The sequence below is a fragment of the Equus przewalskii genome, chromosome 30 (genome assembly GCF_037783145.1).
Source record: "Equus przewalskii isolate Varuska chromosome 30, EquPr2, whole genome shotgun sequence".
Classification (NCBI taxonomy): domain Eukaryota; kingdom Metazoa; phylum Chordata; class Mammalia; order Perissodactyla; family Equidae; genus Equus; species Equus przewalskii.
This window is the reverse complement of record NC_091860.1, coordinates 31,938,384-31,958,773: the sequence shown is the minus strand read 5'-3', so window position 1 is coordinate 31,958,773 and position 20,390 is coordinate 31,938,384. Positions and strand designations below refer to the sequence as shown.

Below are 20,390 nucleotides of genomic sequence, written 5' to 3'. Positions count from 1 at the left end.
TGCACGTTCCAAGTCTTCTCTTAATCCTAAACCAGGACCTTTCCTCACTCTCCTCATTCTTCTTCCCAAATGTCTAAATACGCACTTTCCTTTGCCCTCCTCGCTTTCTACCTGTAGGCTCTCATCCACTCTGGCTACTCAACTGCACTTCTGTGAAGATGACTCCCAAATCCACTCCAGTCCAGATGTGTTCCTCAAGCATTGCTCCCTATTTCCAAACTCTCAGTTCACATGGTGTCCAGAAACATCTCAAAGTCATGTCCAAAATGAACTCATCATCCTCCTCCCAGACATGCTCCTCATTTCCAAAAAATGCCACCACCAACCTCAGCTACCCAGCCTCAAAACCCCCACCTGCTTCTCCACTTTTCTCCCCTAATTCAGTCAGTTAAGGCTTATCAGTTCACTTGTTTTCTCCATCCCTTGCTTCCTCCTTTCCTCCCTCTCATCAGCCAGTTCAGGCTTTCATTACCTTATGCTGCAAGAGAGAAGGACCCCTGAGCTTGTCCCTAACTCTCCTGGCCACTCAGAATGCTATCTGTCAGAAGCACAGGCTGGAGCAGCTCAGGATTCCCTCCAAAAACCCCTCGTCACTCCCCCACATCCGGATAGTTGAGGACTTTCATTCTGGCCACAGTTATGTTCATACACATTTTATCTCCCACAGACACTATGTCACGGCTATGGTTTAGGCCAGAAAGGTGCCATAGCCCAAAATCAGAGAACCATACTCTGAGAGGATGGCTCGGCCCAAAATGAAGAGACTGAGGACTGTCCATGTCTATGCTTTGAGGTAAGATACCAAGATACCATCTTCATGATCCTAGCTCACACCTCTTCAATTAACTGAAAATAGTGATTCTGATCACATTGGACAAAGGGGTTTCTACTGTCTAGGAAACATTTTTAAATATCTTGGACCCTATCAGGGCAGATGGTGAACATGACTAAATAGCACAGCTAGCCAAGAGGCAAGCATGGTCTGGATGGGGAGGGGACTCTGGGGCAACTCTCTTACTGCACTGGGCACAGGCTGAGTTTTGTCATAATTCTACACTCAGCTTTTGAATCCCACCTTAAGGAAACTGTGGAAAATTTGGATATGGTATAAGAAACCAACCAAACTGGTAAATGAATAGAAAGGCCTGAAAGGAAGGCTTTAACAGACCAGAACTAGTTTGGGGGTGCAGAAGCCAACAGAAATGTAGTAACTGCTTTCAAGGCCATTATGAAGGAGATGGTATCCATCACCCTCAAGTCCCTGGAATGAAGAACAGAAGCAGAAATCACCTCCCTAACTAAAAGCTTTTGGGGTGGGTCAGAGTATTTACAAAGGGATTTCAGAATCTCCCTCCCTAGAATTCTCTTGATGCAACATAAGAGAAATCCCCACAGCCTTGCCTCCTGGGCAGCAGGAACATCAGAGTGCCTTCTAAAACACAGACGGCAGAAGCATTTTAGTACATATGCCATGTACCTAGACAAACACCTCAAAATCCATGCATCAGAGGGCTGTCGTTTCTCTAAAATACAGAAGTGCACAAATTTAGGCCTGGACAGGTTGAGCTGTATATGCCAAGAGAAGGCCTGTCTACCCAAATATCAATATTCAACTGTGTTTCAGTCACACTAGATTTTCAAAAATTAGAAACAGTTATTCATCAAATAATGCAAACCTAATGTCTCCTCATGCCATGGAAAGCAGTGATTCTCTGGTGGGAGTTTTGCTAGGAGTGAGAGTGCTAATGGTATCTGTGGGTAGAAGCAGTGATGATCCTAAACATCTTATGATGCATAGGACAGCACCCACCACAAAGGATTCTTGGGCTCAAAACGTCAATAGTGCCAAGGCTGAGAAAACTCATACAAAGGATTTTCTTTTTGTCCTCCCAACTTTGAGGTACAATTGACAGACATAATTCTATATATTTAAAGTGTAGCAATGTGATGATTTGATATACATACACATTGTGGAATGATTACCAAGATCAAGATAATTAACACTTCCATCATCTCACACAGCTAACTCTGGTTTGTTTGTTTGTTTGTTTGTTTTCGTGGTAAGAATGCTTAAGATCTACTTAGCAACTTCCAAGTATATAATAACAAATTATTAAGTATAGTCACCATGCTGTGCACTAGATCCTTATTCATCTTATAACTGGAAGTGTGTACCCTTTGACCCCTCACCCCAGCCCCAAGCAACTTACCTTTCTACTCTCCATTTCTATAAAATTGGCTTTTTTTTAAGATTCCACAGATAAGTGATACCATATAATATTTGTCTCTGTCTGGTTTTATTTCATTTAGCATAATGCCCTCAAGATCTATGCATGTTGTTGCACACGTCAGGATTTCCTTTTGCCTATGGATGAATAATATTCCATTGTATATACATCATATCTTCTTTATCCATTTATCTTTCCATGGACATTTAAGTTGTTTCCATATCTTGGCTACTGTTAAGGCTGTAATAAGGCTGCCATTAACATGGAATGCAGATATCTTTTCAATATCTTGTTTTCATTTCCTTTGGGTATATACCCAAAAGTGGGACTGCTGGATCATATGTTAGTTCTATTTTTAGATTTTTGAGGAACCTCCATACTATTTTCCATAATGGCTGTACCAATTTACTTTTCCACCAACAGTATACAAGGGTTTCCATTTCTCCACATCCTCACCAAGACTTGTTATCTCTTGTCTTTTTGAGGACAGCCGGCCTAACAAGTGTGAGGTGGTATTTCACTGTGATTTTGATTTGCATTGCCCTGATGATTAGTGATGTTAAGCACCTTTTCATGTACCTGTTAGCAATCTGAACATCTTCTTTGGAAAAATGTCTACTCAGGTCCTCTGCCCAATTTTTAATTGGCTTATTTGTTTTTTTGCTACTAAGCTGTATGAGTGCAATGGGGAAAGGACAGTCTCTTCAATAAATGGTGTTGGGAAAACTGGATAGCCTCATGCAAAAGAATGAAACTGGATACTACCTTAGACTATACACAAAAATTAACTCAGAAAGGAAGAAAGACTTAAATGTGAGACCTGAAACCATAAAACTGTTCAAAAAAACAGAGAAAACGATCCTTGACATTGGTCTTGGCAATAATTTCTCAGATTAGACACCAAAAGCACAGGCAATAAAAGCAAAATTAAACAAGAGAGATTAAAACAAACTAAAGAGCTTCTGCTCAGCAAAGGAAACCAACAAAATGAAAAGGCAACCTATAAAATGGGAGAAAATATGTTGAAACCATTTATCCAGTAAGGGGTTAATATTCGAAATATATAAAAAATTAAGTTTGTGTTTTCAGTCTTCTTAACACATAAATTTTCTCCTGCAGTTTGCAATGTCTCTAATGCCTTGCAGACAAACATTATTTCAACATGTTGAAAATGAAGTGTTATTTCAAAATGTTATAATTCATAATAGCAGAAAAGTTAGACAGTTCTCACAAGGCTCCTAAAGGAATATAGTAATAAAACACACAAAAATACATTAAAAACCTTTACAATTGTGAAATGTTTTAATTATCAACTAATAAGAAAATATCTGTTGAACTATGACTGGCAAATCCCCAAATCATCTATCCAGTACCTACACTCTTTACCCTGGGGCTGGTGAAGAACAGACAGATCTTACTGAAAGCTGACCTTGCGAAAGAAAACACAGAGCTTTGAAGATTTAGGTTTCCCGGACATAACAGAAAATAATCATAACATTCCTGCACCAGTGGGTTCTCTCAATCTTCATTTTTATTTCTTTTTTACTTTGGATGACTTATAAAGTACACCTATTTTAATTGTTTTAATGTCATACATTTGTGAACTTTATTTCATTATTAACTTCATTCTATAACTAAATGGTACATTCTTAATGGAAGGGAAAAAAAGGAGGGAGTAAATAATTATGCATTCTAAAGCAAGAGTTTTAATTGTACAAGACTAATAATGTCTTCTAGCAGAGAAAATGATATTTTTAACACTTATAGGAAACTTCACATAACACTAAATAAACTCTAAGTACAGTATTATGTGTTCGCTTTTTAAAAGAAAAACAACATACATAGCTGTTTGGAAGATTCTGAGTTTTCACTACAAAAGCCTTGAAGAAGCTACGTTTTTACCACCACACGACAAGGTATAAGCTGACTGGGCATTGCCCCTGCCCATCCTCTCATATGAAATGCTGCTTCAGGGAAACCACAGCACCAGTTCTCCAGTCAAGCAAGCCCTGAGCAAGGATCTCACATTGCTCCCCTCTTTAGTAGCTTTCCACAAAAATCATCAATCACAGTAACCAGGTGAAATGTACGAGATTAAAACAAAAACAAGAGCCAAGCTTATCTAATAGGATCTAAAGCCAGGAACACTCCATAAATCTTACATCAGACTCACACATCCCTGAACATAATCTGCTGAAACAAGTAAATAATCAAGTGGCAATCACTCACAGAAGCCCTTTTCCTCCCTCTACAGACAATCCAAGTCTTCACCTTCGCACACGCAATTACCAATGAGGGTGCCAGAACACCTGGAATTACTATTACTATTGTGCACACTGACTGGTGGCTATGATAGAGAAAGTAAGTACAGCTCTTAGTGTCCTTTCTCCTCTGCATTAATGGGGGGGGGGGGGGGTGGAAGGGGTATTCATTTGAAATAAAAGTTCATGTAACATAATTTATCTGGATTTCAGTTTTGAAACCCGCCTTCTACAAACAATTATTCCTTTAGCACCTACTGAGAAAGTTGAAAATAAAGCATAGGACATCATTATCTAGCCGCAAATGCTTACAATACTTCAGCTCACAAAGCTGGTGAGCAGCAGAGTCAAAAGTAAACCAGAATTTCCTGCCTCCTACTTCTTTTCCACTCTGATACACTTACATGAAGAAATATACGATTAACTTCAAATGAGTGGGAGAAGCCACTGGCTCCCAAAGACTGGCCAGCTGCACTGGAATCACTTGGGAACCCACACCCCGAGTGCCACCCCAAGACTGCGATTCTGAAGGCCAGAGTTAGGGGGCAGGGAATCAGTTTCCCAGGTGCCTGCAGTAAATGGCCACCTTTCTGCACAGCAGGAAAGAACAAACAGGTGATAAAACCGAGCAAAGGCGATCAGTGTGGTGGCCTGAGTAACTGCCCACACCTGTTTAAAGTCCAGGAGCACTGACGGTCACAACTGGACTGACTTTCCGCGGGCGGCTGCCAGGGATGTGCCGTGGGCCGCTGGCGCGCGCCGGACACAGGGCTGGGAGCCAGGGGAAGGCCTCTATTTTCAGGCGCACGGCTAGAGCCGTCCTGCTCCCCGGGATCCGCCAGGGGCGCCCCCACAGGCACCTCACTCCTCACTCCTCCAGGGAAGCAGCCAGAGAGAGAAGCCGGAGGGCCTGGCCACAGGAAAGGATCCCAAAGGAACGGGGCGGGAAGGGGCAGACTGCCTCAGTCGCCTTCCTGGAAAGAAGACAAGGAAATCTTCCAGTTTGAATAAAAATTGTCATTCCATTGTAACGACCAACTACTGCTAGAGTTTATACCGCCAAAGTTCTCATTACTATTTTAGAAAATTTTATGCTTTAAATCATAATTCTCATTCCACAATAAGGCAAAAGTTCTTTGTTTAAAGATACATCCGTGTCAAAGGGCAGGGGAAAATCCCTCACCAGCAACGTCCTCTCCTAAAGGACCTGGTGACAGCCTGCAGATCCTTTCATGCATTCTCCAACTTCTTGTACAAAAGCGGGACTGAAATGCCCACGGCCTCCCGCCACACACCAGTTTCCTCCCACAAACGAGCTAGCGAGCTACACGCTCGACGGAACGCGGCCGGCAGCGCGGGGCGGCCCCCGGCGTTCGCACGCGGACGCCCCTGCACCGCCCTCGGCCGATGGCTCCCGGCGTCGGGAGGGGCCCAGCCGGCGGGCGCGAGAGGCGCGGGCAGGACACACCACGGGGCGGGCGGGGCCCGCGTCCTCTCAGGCTCGCAGCCGGCGAGGCCTGCCCCGCGGCCGCCTTCCCCGCTCCACACACACAGCCTCAGATCGGCCTCGCCTGACCGCGGCCGCGCGCTCCGTCTGCTGCCGACACGGCCAGTCCACAGCGACGCGCGGGAAGGGCACTCCCAGTCCCACCGGGACGTGACACCTGACGGAAAGCGGCGCGCCCTGACTGCCGGGCAGGCCCACGAGGAGACCTCCGCTCTCACAGCACCGAGGTCTTCCTCGCGGCCCGGACGGAGACACCTTCCCACGGCCGCCCGCGGGGTCGCCACGGCGCGCGGGCGACGGACGGGGGGCGGAGGCTGCGGGGAGACTGGGGTGCTGAGGGGAGAAGGGGGCGGCGGACAGGCGGGGGGACGAGGGAGAGGGCTGAGGAACGGGGGGGTGCTGAGGGGCGGACGTCGGGGTTGGCGGGGCGACTTGTCAGGGACCCTGGCGCCGCCTCAGAGCGGCCCCGCGCTCCGCTCTCCTCAGACGACGGGCAAGTTGTCCAGGGACAGAGTGGTCACGGTGCCGCCCACAGCTCGGGGGGAACATTTAACCTGCCCGCCACACCAGCGGGCTGGGCGCTGAGGGCAGAAGAGGAAGGCAGGTCCCCCCTCCACACCCCCACGGCACACGCCCGACACGACTGCTTCCTGGCGGTCGGGGGGCTCAGCCCGCGGCACTGACCTGAAAGACCGAGGGCAGGAGGCGCGCAGGCCACGCGGAATCCCGTCCTCACACGCACGCACGACGCACGCACGGCACACGACGCACGCACGGCACGGCGCACAGACGCAGTGCCCCAGGCGCCGCAGCTCCGCGGCGGTAATGGCGCGCTCCCCACGCGGGGCCGTCGAGCGCGTGAGGGCACAGCCTGCGGGCGGGAGGACCGGACAGGCGTCAGGGTCTGTGGCCCGCTTCCGCCGCTGACCACGACCTCCGGCAAGTCCCTGCAACTCCTGCTTCCATAATCTTGCTCAGAAAGTAGGAAGGTCACGTGAGGGCATCTCCAAGGATGGAGCCTCATCTTCAGATGCCAGCTATCCCCTCAAAATCAAAGTGTGGAAAATCACATCAACCCTTGTACAGTCACCCCACTGGACAGGACGGAGAGAGAGAGGAAAACAAAGGCATGCCCCGGTCACTCACATGTGCCTTTGGAAACCAGGTAAGGCCCAGATGCCATTGTCCCTTTAGGCTCAGTGCCGGGGACCCCTGGCCCAAGACCATGCCTCACCCAAAACCCAGGAGCCCACAGACAGCACTGCCTGGCCACACTGAGGGAGGGGCCACATCCCGGCCCAGCTGGCCTCTGCCTCTCTGCAAAGGCCCAGGGCCTGGCCCTCCAGGCCCCAGAGGCCCAGCACACAGCAGCTCCTTCCTCTGAACTCAGCTCTCCTTGCTGAGATCACTCATTTGGCATCTAATTCCACACTGACTTGTGGTAGGTCTTACTCATTGTCTTCTCTATCATTACCGACCTTCCCCACACGCTTAAGTCCTACCTCCTTCTGGATTATAAAACGGCTGTCCCCACTCCCATATCATCTAATATAGAGCCTCTCTTAAATTACCAATGAAATAAAGGGTTAAGGAAAGGGAAGACAATTCAAAAGCTCTCGTTTGGCAAAAGCAATCTCTACCTAACTTTGGAATCAAAGGTAACTATACTAGTTAGATGTATGCATGTATGTTTGCATGTATATACCAACATGGGGGTGGAGCATGTTCTGCTACTTCAAAGTCCACTATATTTGGTATTAAATAAATAGTAAACAACAAATATGGCAAATCTATTCAATCTAAATCTCCAGAGAGCATTTTTATTGCTAAAGTAATTTACCCCTTAAAATAAGCAAGTATCTTCTTTAGGAACTGTAGAAATTCTAAGTATAAAAGAGAAAACAGTGTAAGCACAGCTTTCAAGGTATGACAAAAGCCAGCTGCTTTTGTCAAAAAGGTCATCCACCATCCAAACCTAACATATCCTAATTTTCAGATGGTATTCAGATTAAAGCATCTTTGGTGTCCACCATGTGAGTTATAATACTGTAATCAATTTTACATTTTACATCCACTTCATTGCAAGGTGCTCCCAAATAAAGGCCAGGATCCTCAGGGCCACTAACAGGAAGACTATACAATCCACGCTCAAATTCCAGAGAAGGGTACATATATGGTAACATGTGATTTCTTATTTACAGAGCTCTGTTTAATTATTTTGCATATAATCATTGTTGAAACAGGCTTGCAGAGCTTAAGTGCACATGGGCTGGGTGGAAGAATCAGTGGGGCAGAGAAAGATCAGCCAAAATCTCATGAAAAAATGATTAAAATTTTCCACAAACAGTCCACAAAACAGATGATACATAGACAATTGAAGGTTTGTTTAGAGGTGTCTTGCTAAAAAAAAAAAAAAAGAAAGAAAGAAAAAAAAAAGAGCCCTTTCCACAAGTTACCAAAGATTCACAGCAGTCAGGACCCCTCTATACACATGCACCATATATTCAGAGCCTATGGATCAGAAAGAAGACAAAACAGAAGAAAGGATGGAGCAAGAGGAAGGGAAAGAACATGGGAGAAATAGATCACCAAAGAAGGACTTAGAATTTAGAACAAAGTGATAAATGGAAATTAAATGCATGACTCTACGGTTATCATTTCACAAGATGATAAAGAAACCAAGAGTTAGTCTAAGTTACAAGTAACAATGTTAACACTTTTACCTGAGCCTACAGCTGATCTTCTGAAACCACTCTATATTATGAGGATAAATCGAAAAATAAAATTCATTCACAATGCAGTGTAGTGATTCAACTGCAGATAACCAAATTAATATAATCCACTAAAAGTTACATTGCATCTTTTTAAAGATTGGGTTATTATGCAGAGAAGAGGCAGTTTTAGATTAAGAAACCTAAACTGGCGAATCATCTTATTTCTCTTAATTCTGATAACCATGGCCCCACTAGGCCAAGAATGAATGACTCCCAAAGCCTGTAGAACAGGTGCAATCATAAACATGGAAAAACAATTTGAAGACAAAATTAATGCTCCATGTTTTCTGTTTAAGCTAGTCATGTGATTTCCAATATGCAGGAACACATTCACACCATTTTTAACAAGAAAGTCCAATATAAATACATAATATACAAAACCACCTTTGTTCTAGAATTTGTTTAATATAACATGAAAAGTCTTCGGGGGTTCCTGATACCAGAATATCTATCTTCATTAACGAGGAGCTACATGTTTTCTAACTGAGGAAATGGGAAGTTGTACTGTCCAAAAACAATATTCAAACGGCCCATTACAGGAAAAGGCATCATACATGCACACATGTGCAATTACCATCTTGCATACAGGGACTCAAAATTCTGGTGAAGAGGGAAATAATCAGGGGATGGGGAGAGTGTAGACTAGTGAGAATAAAGATGGATGTTCTAGAATATTTCTTGAGACAATATCCCAGGATGACCACATCACACCAAGATCTTATCTGTTTTAAATACAGTCCTTCCTTCCAACATTTACCTGAATTAAGATTTTTTTATTTACATAAAGGACACAAAGCTATAAGATTTGTCCTAACAAGATTCTCTAATGACTTGATTATTTTCACAATTATGAGTAACCACTAAATAGCTTCCTCTCAAGGATATAAAAATAAAAATAGGATAACAAAAGGAAGCCACAATCCCAACAACTTTATTAAGCAGCTTATAGTTATTAAAATAAAGGATTTTTTTTTTTGAGCCTACAGGTTCCTAAAATATCCTTTATAGGACTATGTATCAATAATAGCTGGTAATTAAGTTAATTGTTACATCGGGTGGAAGAAACATATTGTTTAGGGTACATGAAAGTAAATATGTAAAAAAGAAAAATCACATATACGACGAAACTTGGTATCTTTTTAAAAATTCTGTTTCCTACTTTGATTTGCTTAACTTACTGCATGAGGGTGGCCCTTGTGTAAGGAAAGCTGTAATGTACAAAGGAGACAGCAGGCAGCATCAGAAAGAGTTTCAAGGGCAAAGCAGGATGACTTAGACCTAGTGCTCAGCCACAAAGCCTTGGCGAACATGTTTCCTTTTTTGTGAGAGAAATGTAATTTAACTTGGGTTATAAGTACTAAAAGGTAATATATGTAAGACACCTAAGCAATGCTTAGTACAGTGAGTGGTGGCCAGACATATATATTAGCATCCTCCACCATGAACAGAGATAAGAGACTGTTCACACCAAAAAAAAAAAATGTGTATTCACAACATCTGATTTAAAAATCCAAGTTATGCACCTGCCATTCCTACTCACAAGACTCCAGTTCCCTGGGGACCAGAGATGAGCATGGTTTGTGTCCATTAGATGGGGCCCCCATCCCTGCAAGAACTGGAGAAGATGAAAACGGGCACTTCACTTGGAATAAGGGCACTCCACGTTAAAAAAAAAAAAAAAATTGGTTGCCTCATAAGTGATTGGTGGCTGCTTAAACATGATCACCATCATTCTGGTTAGTAATAGGGAAGCTTTGAGAGAGGCCACTTTTTTCTTATAGAGATGCTGAAGAGGTTATTCCTCAAACCTCATTTAGAATTTCTTTCCTGAAAACAACACAACCAAGAATTAACAGTATTGTCTCTTGAGCAAAATGATTAATATTTCTGATAAAACCATACTATATCCAGCCTCCTGATTTGAAAGGATGCTGTACAGAAAAATTAACCCAGTGGTTGCATTTTTTGTTTATCTTCCATGAGAAACATAGGAAAATTTCAAACATGTAAAGAGTTGTACAGTGAACACCCATGTACTACTCCCTAGATGACAGATTAGATTTTAAACAGAAAGTTCCAGAGGCAGTCAGCTAAGAGAATGTGCAGCATAAGCCTCCACCCCACTGTAACCAAGTGGAATGGAAATGCAAGCATTTTCATTACTGCTAAAGCTGGAAATAAACTGCCCACTGCTTACCCTCCTTGGAGCACCCAGGACTCCATGGAGCTCCTGGCGCTTGTCTAAAAGAAGGCTGGGGGCTGGCCCTGTGGTGTAGTGGTTGAGTTTCCGCTGTCCACTTCAGCGGCCTGGGGTTCACAGGTTCTGATCCCAGGCGTGGACCTAGCACCACTCGTCAAGCCATGCTGTGGTGGCAACCCACATAAAGTAGAGAAAGAATGGCACAGATGTTAGCTCAGAGCCAGTCTTCCTCACATACACACAAAATAATAATAATAGTAAAATAAATAAAAGGAGAAGGCTGGATCCCCAATTGTGGTTCAAAAGGTCTATTGGTTCACTCGTGGTATTGGAAATGTATCAGGAAACCAAGATTCTAAGGCTCATGATTAGTTTCTAACCATTTGAATCCAGTCTCCTCATCTGTACAAAGAAGATAATATCATTCCCCTAGAAAATATTTTAAAAGAACTAAAAAGGATCAACATGAAAGTAGTTGAAAGCTACAAGGCACCATGCAATTACAAGGTTTATGTCTTTATTTCAAGTAACACTAGTGTTCCAAATATTGCTCCCCATCCCACATTATCATTCAAGAATAAATCACAGTTATCAAAACTGCCCTATGACCCCACTGTTGCAGTCAGCCTGTGAGCTTCCTATCCCTGGGTGAGTATTCCCAACCAGCAGACTTCCATCACCTGCCAAATGGCAGCCTATCCAAGGAACGCTCCTGCCCATGCCATCCTCTGCCCAATTCCTTCCCCAAGGCCTTGCTGTTCTGTATTCACAGGAGATAGAATATAGAACAATACTTTCAGAAAGCCCCTATCTTACTTAACACACTTTCCATAAAGGGCAGATATGATCTAGAATCCTGTTTGTCGAACACTAAACTCAACAAGTCATCAAAGAAGTAAGCCAAATCCAGACTGCTTCCTGCCCCATGTGATCTTCCTAATAACAGGGAAGAAATTCTAAAATATCAACAAGCATTATAAATGCCTTACTAGTATGAGATCTAAACAATAATTCATCACCATCTACTGGGGGAGAGGGAGAAAAAACAATTCTACTTCCTTTTCACATTAATTTGTGTACAAGTAATTAAGTGAGAAATTCTCAAAGTCTGGACTTTAATTGCAACAGCAAAATAACTGCAACGGCTGTTTCTCATTTGGCCCATGTCAATGTAGCAGTGCATGGGGGGAAGCCTAGCCATTGCAATAAGACTACATTCACTTGAACTAAAAGCAAAATGAAACAACAAAACCAACCCACACAGCAAGTCTTAGTTTTCACAGAATTTTCCTACATGACACAGCACTGCAACAGTAACTTGTGGGCATGAGAGGAACATGAGTAACAAGTACATTACAATGTACATTAGTAACATTAGTAACAAAGTTTCAACCCTGGCAAGTTGATAGCCATTTCCTTGGTTTAAAGAGGTGTGTTTTGGTGACTTAAGTTTAACGGACCCTCATCCTTGCTTAAATAGATCCTTAAAGATGACTTAGTATTACTAAATCTCAACAGCTTTTAAGCATCTATTATTATTCGCCAAAATAAAAAAAACAAAAGATGTCTTCAAAGCCCAATAATGCTCACTTAAGAATCTAGCATGAAGTACAGTTCTACCTTATTACTTCAGGTTATTTTTAAATAGTCGGTTATTATACATAACTGAAGCCATAACTTCTGTGATACCAGTAAGTTTACAAGCAGGGAGGCTTCACACTCTATCTCTGGTTTTTATTTTATAAGAAGCAGCTTATGAAAGTCAATATGGAAATGATCCCACTCACACTCACAAACCTAAATGGAGCTCAGTTCGTGTGACTGCCAGGATGACGTAAAGGATAAAGCCCCAGGACAACACAGGGTGTTCGGCAAGCAAGGGACAGGGCCTCAAGCCACACTCCCAGAGCAAGCCCCTGTCCACACCTGTGGGCAGGCTCCAAATCACAGGAGTACCCTGGCCTCTTAGAACTACCCCAGGCTCACATGATCCCACCTGAGTGGCCTGTCAGCCAACATCCACGTTCACATATCACCAAACATGGGAGCATGACAAGAAGGGGCGTTACTTGGCCTCACTCAACACACACTGATGGCTGAGGGACACCCACTTCCAGGAGGAAGATGTCCCATAGTCACAGCCGGTGGAGTTCTGAACTTCATCGGCAGTTAGCAAAGAGAGGAGGGGAATACTGCAGCAGATATTTGGGAAGCTCCTCCTGGAAGCTGTCAGGAGGAAGACATTTCCTCTACCCACTGTGGGTTCTTCTGGCCGGAGAACGAATTAAATTTACATGAGACAGAATAACAAGAGAAAATTAAACAAAGCTTTATAACATGTATACATGGGAGAGGCTCAGGCAACCTGAGCAACTCACCAAAATGGCTGAAGCCACCACCTTAAATATCATCTTCAGCTAAAGACAAAGGAGGATGTTGGGGGTGGAGAGTCGATCATGGGAGATTACCACACCAGTACAGTAAACAAGAGTCAGGTTATTATGCAGACTTGAGTCCTTGCCTTCCACATTGATGAGAGTTTCCAGAGATAAGGTCATCCTTCCTTCCTGGTATAGAGAGGGAGACACCTTTACAGATGGAGATTTCCCCTACAATGTAAACGTCTCTTAACAAAGGATAAGTAAACTCTGCTTTTCAGAGTTTCTTTCCTGTCTGCAGTTTTTTTTTAAAGTAACCAGCCCAAAATAATCCTCATGCCAAAGAGACATATCTTGGGGTGGCCAATTCCAGTCCCCCACAAAGCTCTGGGAATAGCTCTGATTGGAGGTCCAAAAGTGGTCCCAAGACATGACAGGACTAGAACTTAAATAGGACATCCTTCCCAGATACACCTGGAGTAGAACCTGAGTTAGGACATCCTTCCCAGGGTTATTGACTCAAAGAGGCTACCAGGAAGGAACAACAACAACAAAAAAAAAACAGGCATTGGGCTCTGAAACTATCCAAGTACACAGTCAGCAAGTGCTCAGGTGATATCTATTAAGAAGTGCACCCTCCAAGCATGAGGCAAAAGTGCTTTCCCATACCCATGCCTGTGCCTTGGGACAGCTCCTCCTTCACTTTTCTCCTAAGGCCACTCTTACAGTCACCATAACCTCAAATCACCTGGATTAACTGGGGGAGAGGGAATGCCAGAAACAGGAAGTCCGGAGAGCTCTGTCCCAGTGGCCAGCACCTTGGAGGGAAACAGTGGAAGTGGATATTTACCACACAGCCACTGTGACATTGCCTCATTGGTCCTCATTACAAACCTGAAGGTAGGGTTATGAACCTCATCTTACAGCTGAGGAAACTGAGGCTGGGAGAGACTAGCTGGCTGACCCAAGATGATGCTGTGAGTGGTGGAACCAGCAGAGCCTGACATCCTCTCTGATGTGTGAAAACCAAGAAGAGGACTTCTCAATGGATTCATGTTCAGCCCAGAGAAATCTCAAGATCCCCACACAAATCCCTGCAAACAGGAATTAGGAAAAGACTCAGAGACTCGGGAAGCACAGAAGAAGGTCACCCACAAGTTAAAAGTGGGTTTTTGTGCTTTAAATTCCCAGTGTACTAAAACCCAGCCCCTTCAAACTGATGGCTCATAAGTGAACCTGTCCTCTCTAAAGCACTCAGCCAACTAAAAGATTTCATCTATTCCTTTCCCCTGACAATGTCAGGCTTTGCCACTGCTCTCAGAGACACCTGACATCCTTATATGAGGATTTACAAGCTACATTCTGTCACCATATGGGTAACTGACATAACTGGCCATGCTCCATTTGCAATATAACAAATAACCTCTATTTGCATTAGTTTACTCATAAAGAAGACCAGAATCTTCCAGTAAGGTTAATTAATAACACAGTGTACATTTCCATTTTCACTTCAGGTAAACTGGCCTGCAGAATCTGTTTTGCCCCAGAAGCACCTCTTGATACTTCCTTAGAAAGATCATCAGGGTAGATCCATGCCATCTTCATCTCTATAGGGAAGTGAATTTCAGCTTGGTGAGAAAGCAGAATGGAGAATAAAACAAGGATTCAAAACAGATGCTTTTACAGTTTTACCTGCAAGTGACAAAGTCAAGAAATCATGGCTCTATGTAAACACAAGGGAGTGACCAGAACAAATCCACAAATGCCTGGAGATGTAAGACCTGCCATTAGGCGACTGCAGTGCACTGACTAAGGAAAGTCTGGGACATGTGGGCCTCTCTCCTCCCTAAAGCTTTATTTGTTTTATGAGCTCTTGACATATGGCAAACTATGTTTATAAGACGTTTGGTCAGAACATGAGTAGAATTCCTCCCGTGATTCTGTAATAAAGTTTCTCTGGGCATAGGACTAACTATCCAGAAAGGAAGTCAGACCCACGAATTCCTTCTTCCTCAACGAGTGCCTCAGACCTGAGACTGATGGGTCTGAAGTAGCCCATGTGGAAGAGATGGTATGTTTAATACAATTTTTTTATTTTATATTTTTAAATGTTATAATATTTCTCTAATAAAATAGAAAAAATGTGACAATTAACGAGATAATTTAGTAAAGAAAAAAAATTGTGCCTAATTGTAGATAAGTATGTAGGGAATCCCTCTCTCTGGTGAACTAGAACTAATTTGGATCTGGCCTGTGGTCTTCAATCTTTGCATCAGGCCAAAGAAACGGTTTGTAACCTAATAAGCAAAAAAAATGATTTAAAACCAGCAGCCCAGGAAAAAAAGATCTATTTAACCTACTGTCAATCACAGAATCCCTCCATTCCTCACTATCTTAGACAAACTTGAAGACCGCTTGTTGTAATTTTGGCTTTTACAACTCAATATTTTAGCATTTTCTCACTTTATTTGTCTCAGGGGCTTATTAAAATTAATACCCCAGTTGGGTCCTGAAGAAAGAAGTGCAGCAAACGTATGCTCAGAGACTATGAATACTCGCTCCTGTGGCATGCTGACTCCTCTATTCTTACCCCACACCAGCTGGGATTCCCACTTAGAGTCTCCTCTTTGAGAGCGCTATTTATTATCATCATGAACAAATGGATGCAATTACTTCTTTTGAGACGTGACAAATTTTTGACCCTCTAAGCAGAAAGAACAGAGCACTGGCAACAACAGTAGGTAACCTTTGTAAGGCAAAAAATTCACAGAAGAGGGAAATTAAAGTTGGCTACCTTGAAAGTAGAGGTTACAGAAAGAGAGACTGCAGTGTGAGAGGACATCAACCCACCAAGGTGCCTTCCACGTTACAGCAGATGAAATGTCCCCTATTCCCAGGATAAAGACTGATACGCAAAACTCAGTGAAATCACTATAAGCAAGAATTTGCTTTTTTTAAGGTGGCTGTGTGAGTATGAGAAATAGAAATGATCTTAATGACGTGACTAGGATTTGAACTGATGAGTCAGTCCATACATATGACATCAAAACTAAGATTATCCAATACATTCCCTTTGCAATTCAGAAGAATGCTACAACTCATCCCATAAATCACTGCTTTAAAAAAAATCAGCTCTAAAAAAAGAGACAACCCATTTGAAAAAGGCTGGGAGGAGGAAGGCAAAAAGTGACTCATAATACCCAACAGCTTGTAGCCTCCAAACCATAACAAGAATATAAAACCAGTGGGCCCAGTATAAAACAAAATAGAGTCGTTGTTACAGCTTTGACCCCATAAAGTTCCGATCTAAGCACGACTGTAGCATTGCAAATTTCTTACGAGCATTTGGAACAATCTCACAGAGCTGTGCCTTTAATGTGTGTGTATGTGTTTACTTTCCCAGCTTCCTGGCTAAATTTGACATCTATATTTATTCATCGAGAAAAGAACATTCAAATTCAACTATTTTCATAACTCTGAAAAACTCTTCAACTGAAGTCCACACATTCTAAACCCCACACATTTCAATGCTGCCATTTTGTAATTTTTTTAAAATACAGGTAACAATGTTTATATTTATCATGCCAAGTATTCCGTTTCATTCACCATAATACTTACAGCTATTTGTGACAACTCTGAGACGGATGTAATAAAGTAAACAAATCTTGTTAACAATCTCAAGACCTGATTCCAGGTGGGGCGGCTCTGTGCAGCATCCCAGCTACTGTTTCCCTGAATCTGCTGACCTCTTCTGTTCGGCCTCTCCCCATTACAGCAAATCACCAATGAGACTTGGGAAGAAAACATTTTTTCACACATTTGTTTTCCAGAGTTAACTACTGCCCTTCACTGAGGAGAATATACACAAAGTTTGGGTGGCATTAGGGACAGCTGGGTCTTGTCTTCTTGACTCTGGAAGGCAGTGCAAAGGTTTACACTCCAACAGAGCTGTTAGTTCTGTAGCACAGGGACCTCCAAGAAAGCCTAGTGTGGAAGGGCGAAAGGACAGAACTCGAGTTCTAGAGCTGAGTGTATGCATCATCTTGTGCCCAACAGCCCTGAAGATGACACCCCCAAAATCTACAAACTTTCCAGCTGGCCATCTCTTCAAGGTTTTACTCTCTGGTGACAGGAATGTGCAAGCTGCGTGTGAATTGCTCATCTGCATTTTTAAAAAAAATGGGGTTCCTTGACCAGAACTGATATTTAAGTTAGCATTCACCTCCTTCCTCAAGCAGTTTCACACTTACTAAGAAAACATTAAGTTGGACTCTATTATGGAACATAACTAATAGTTGAAGTAATTCGGTATACTAACTAGCAAAGCAGAGCATGAACTGAGTAACTCCCATAAGCAGAAGTGAAGAAGTTAGTAATGGCATACTAACAACTAAAAAGCCACAAGGTGTAAACCATGGCAAATATTTTTTAAAGACATCTCTTCTGCAAACATCAATTTTCACAGACTATATCACAAGGCAATTTTCCTAAGTTCTACCAAAATAAGAATTCAGCCACTCCTGAAAGAGTGGGAACAGCTCCTCCCATAGTTACAAGTCCAGTGTATGTACAGCCCCGGAAATAAGCATCCCTTAACAGAGAAACTTATTGACAATGCAATCAACAACTGAATTTGGTTTTTTTTTAATAAGATATGAGTCTGTCATTATTGAGTAGTTCTCTATTTTCTCTCTACTTTGCTTGGTGTTTCCATTTAAAGTTTTTCCTTAAGCCAAATAATGTTTATTCACATATTAATGAAATTACTTTTAGGCCCTCTTAAAGCCAAAAAGAAAAAGCACAATTCCAAAAGGCAAGAATATAGGTAAGAGAAGGAAAGAAAAAGTGATTAAGGGAATGGAGTGTGGAGAAAGGAGCCCCCACTACTTCACCTGGCATCCTGCAGCCAGCCAGCTCACTGGCGTGGCTTACTCCCCGCCCCCACCCCACATTCAGTCCCAAGTATTTGAGCAGACCGACAATCCCTGGCCCCACACCAAGGACTTTAGCCAGACATGTGGATTGGAGGCTCTCAGTGCCCACAGGAGGGGCTGCCTGCCACATCTCCCACAGAAAGCTCTTGTTCTTTGCTGACAACGCTGTTCTACAGCAAGAGGAGCATAGCTTTCCCCAGTGAGGGACGTACCGGGTAGTATCAGAGATGGAAAGAAAAGAGGAGGCGAGCAGGAGAGTAAAAATCTCAGCTCTGCAGCCAAGAAGTCAATCTGCAACCCTTTACCAAACAATGACCCAATAAAATAAAACATCAGTATCCATAACAACACCCAGCAGACAGTGCAAACCAAAACTCAACCAGTGTCTACAAATCTAGACAATATACAACCATTAAGAGCTGGCAGGCCATACAGGAACTTTGAGAGAACAGTCTACTCTGTCTTTTCAACCTATATTATGTGCTTAAAATGGAATTGTTTTTCCATCCTCCTCTGGAGGAACTGAGCACTAAAAATTCCACATATATTTCCACAATATTTTCTGATATTTTAATAAAATGATGAATACATTTAAAGAATTCTCTCCACATGAACCCTGATTGAAGATAAAACGTGAAAGCAATACACAAATAATTCAGCATTAAAAGTTGTTTTAACTTTTCACTTTGAAAGTGGATATGTAGGGGGATTTTTTTTAAGTTCCACAATGTAAAGAGACACAGATTTCTGATCCTTCCATTCTTTGGTTTCCATTAAGCAATACTGAAAAACAAGTTGATTCATCTAATTTAAGCCAGTAAAACTACTCTGTGTGGTTACAAGACAAGAAATTCCAAATGACCTTAAAGAATGCTCCATCAGCTTGGTTTGGACAAAGCAAGTCAAAGACGACACGGCTAGTGGGTGGGGGCGGCATGGGGGTTGTCTGAGGGTAGACCAGCCAAAGCAACAACCCTCTGATGCTTTTATTCTACAGTGTTCAGGCTAGGTCTAGCAAAGTTCAGATAGAACGAAAAACAATAATATGCTTCCCACATGCAAACGCACACACCCCTTTCTCTGCCCAGACACTCAATAAGAAATTCATTAAACCCTTTAAGAAAGTCTGCACAAACACAAGGTGTTCAACGAACACATCTTGGTCTAAAGTGGCTGTGCCATCCTCTCAGCAGCAGGCCTCCAAGACCAAGTGCTGGTGACAGGTGAGTGTCATCTCACAGGTGAGTGTGCCTAAGCACATGTTCATAAGCAACCACTCCCAGCGCAGCAGGGGCCCAGGACACACGTTCCAGAGCACGTCCCAGACTGGGAGAAGCACATGCGAGCCGATTTTCAGACTGACAGTGGAGGTGGTGCAATCCTGTTGCGTTCAGATGGCTCCCCACTTTGCTAACACAGACAAGAGACCAACACAACTTTAGTGTAATAACAGACATAGCAGAAGTGCTTGTTTGGAGATAATGCATGAATGATGGGGTGCTGTAAATAACACAACAGTGGTGCAGGCAAGAAACTGGAGCTAAGAGGGCCTTGTAAAGTGAGGGAGAAAATCCATCTGAACATTGACAGAATCAAAGAACTCAGGCAAATGTTTTCTAACAGTGGCTTCATTGCTTCAGGCAATCTGTCCACACTGCACACTTTATCCACCAGCTTACATGTAAATATTGCCCCCAGTTGGGTGCCACACTCTCTGTGTCCCAGCTCTGGGTCCTCTGAGATCCCAGCAAGGCCCTCAGCATCTTCAACCAGTCAGAACAGTGTCTGCTCAGCATACAGAGTCCAGGAAGCTGTCTCCTCCTCCTCCTGCGGGCTGTTTCACATTACAGAACATCGCAATACCCTGCAGAACCCCAAATTTGAAATAGAAAATTTTCCAGTCCCTGGAAATCCGAAAAGGCAGTTAACACCACATCACAGCCCCCACGTTTATTCTCTTCTTCGCCCTGAAAGTGTTAAAAGGAAAACATAAAGTCAACATCAGCTCCTCCCTGCTGATGAAAATTGGCACGAATGAATCTACTTTCTGGCTGCCGGCCCTCACAAAACCGTTACACACACACACACACTCACACACAAGTTCACTA

At 43.1% G+C, this 20,390-nt stretch overlaps 1 protein-coding gene across 17 annotated transcripts in view; it reads right to left on the bottom strand.

Annotated features, from left to right (window-relative positions):
• The window catches only part of DIP2C (disco interacting protein 2 homolog C), a 469,882-nt gene that overhangs the window by 448,507 nt on the left and 985 nt on the right, over positions 1–20,390 (bottom strand). The window lies entirely within an intron of this gene.